Genomic DNA, 2,141 nt, shown 5'->3' with positions numbered 1-2,141 from the left:
CCATAGTGTATGAGACAAATGTATGCATTTCGATTAGGGTCGTATTCTATGGTTACGATTCTACCAGATATGTCTTTTTCATTCCGTCGAAAATCGATTTTACGGTATAGACGCTTATGACCTCCCCCTCTATGCCTTGCGGTAATGATACCTCTGGCATTACGACCTTTACCACAATGACGCTGTCCATAGATCAAATTATTTCGTGGATTGGATTTCACTTGACTGTCTACGGCCCCATTGCGTGTGCTCGGGGTAGAAGTTTTGTATAAATGTATCGCCGTGTTATTAAGTATTTTTATTTAAGTTCTTTTCTTTCTAAGAGGTGGAATAGAATAACCCGGTTGAAGCGTAATGATCATACGTCTGTAATGCATTGTATGTCCCATAGGTCCCATTCTTCTACCCTTTCCGGGAGTCGATGACTATTCATAGCTATTACCTTGACACCAAAGAAGAGTTCGACCCAATGTTTTATTTCTGTCCTAGTTGATCCTGATTCGACATTAGAAGTATATTGATTGTTCCCCAATAACCGAATACTTTTGTCTGTAAATACTGCATATTTGATTCCATCCATAAATCCATTTTCTTCCCTATGAGTTCCAGTATTGATAAGAATTCTAGTTCTTACTGTTCATATGTTATGGTATGAATATACCATACCAATTCGTTATGTATGGATGATGAGATTCCATTGATACAGAGCCAATTCCAATAGACTTATTGAACGTTCCCATTGGCGTGCATCCAGCAGGAATTGAACCTACGATTTGCCAATTATGAGTTGGGCGCTTTAACCATTCAGCCATGGATGCTTAACAGGGATCATCGTACATCGTGAATAACCAAATTCCAATTGAAATGAAATCTTTAGGAGGAATCAATGAAACAGGAATCAATGAAACGACATCAATTCAAATCCTGGATCTTCGAATTGAGAGAGATATTGAGAGAGATCAAGAATTCTCACTATTTCTTAGATTCATGGACCAAATTCGATTCAGTGGGGTCTTTCACTCACATTTTTTTCCACCAAGAACGTTTTATGAAACTCTTTGACCCCCGAATTTGGAGTATCCTACTTTCACGCGATTCACAGGGTTCAACAAGCAATCGATATTTCAGGATCAAAGGTGTAGTACTGCTTGTAGTAGCGGTCCTTATATATCGTATTAACAATCGAAATATGGTCGAAAGAAAAAATCTCTATTTGATGGGGCTTCTTCCTATACCTATGAATTCCATTGGACCCAGAAATGATACATTGGAAGAATCTTTTGGGTCTTCCAATATTAATAGGTTGATTGTTTCGCTCCTGTATCTTCCAAAAGGGAAAAAGATCTCTGAGAGTTGTTTCATGGATCCGAAAGAGAGTACTTGGGTTCTCCCAATAACTAAAAAGTGTATCATGCCTGAATCTAACTGGGGTTCGCGGTGGTGGAGGAACCGGATCGGAAAAAAGAGGGATTCTAGTTGTAAGATATCTAAGGAAACCGTAGCTGGAATTGAGATCTCATTCAAAGAGAAAGATATCAAATATCTGGAGTTTCTTTTTGTATCCTATACGGATGATCCGATCCGCAAGGACCATGATTGGGAATTGTTTGATCGTCTTTCTCCGAGGAAGAAGCGAAACATAATCAACTTGAATTCGGGACAGCTATTCGAAATCTTAGTGAAACACTGGATTTGTTATCTCATGTCTGCTTTTCGTGAAAAAAGACCAATTGAAGTGGAGGGTTTCTTCAAACAACAAGGAGCTGAATCAACTATTCAATCAAATGATATTGAGCATGTTTCCCATCTCTTCTCGAGAAAGAAGTGGGGTATTTCTTTGCAAAATTGTGCTCAATTTCATATGTGGCAATTCCGCCAAGATCTCTTCGTTAGTTGGGGGAAGAATCCGCACGAATCGGATTTTTTGAGGAACGTATCGAGAGAGAATTGGATTTGGTTAGACAATGTGTGGTTGGTAAACAAGGATCGGTTTTTTAGCAAGGTACGGAATGTATCGTCAAATATTCAATATGATTCCACAAGATCTATTTTCGTTCAAGTAACGGATTCTAGCCAATTGAAAGGATCTTCTGATCAATCCAGAGACCCTTTCGATTCCATTAGTAATGAGGATTCGGAAT

General features: G+C 38.7%; 1 non-coding gene across 1 annotated transcript; it reads right to left on the bottom strand.

Annotated features, from left to right (window-relative positions):
• Positions 1-745: 745 nt before the first annotated feature.
• TRNAM-CAU (transfer RNA methionine (anticodon CAU)) lies at positions 746-818 on the bottom strand. The gene has a single exon. It is a non-coding gene; the product is annotated as a tRNA-Met (tRNA).
• Between the last annotated feature and the right edge of the window lie 1,323 nt (positions 819-2,141).

Source organism: Eschscholzia californica, unplaced genomic scaffold (assembly GCF_041429995.1).
Source record: "Eschscholzia californica isolate CP2 unplaced genomic scaffold, dmEscCali1.0.p SCAF_239, whole genome shotgun sequence".
NCBI classification, from domain to species: domain Eukaryota; kingdom Viridiplantae; phylum Streptophyta; class Magnoliopsida; order Ranunculales; family Papaveraceae; genus Eschscholzia; species Eschscholzia californica.
The sequence above is the reverse complement of the archived record's forward strand: the minus strand, read 5'-3'. Positions and strand labels throughout refer to the sequence as shown.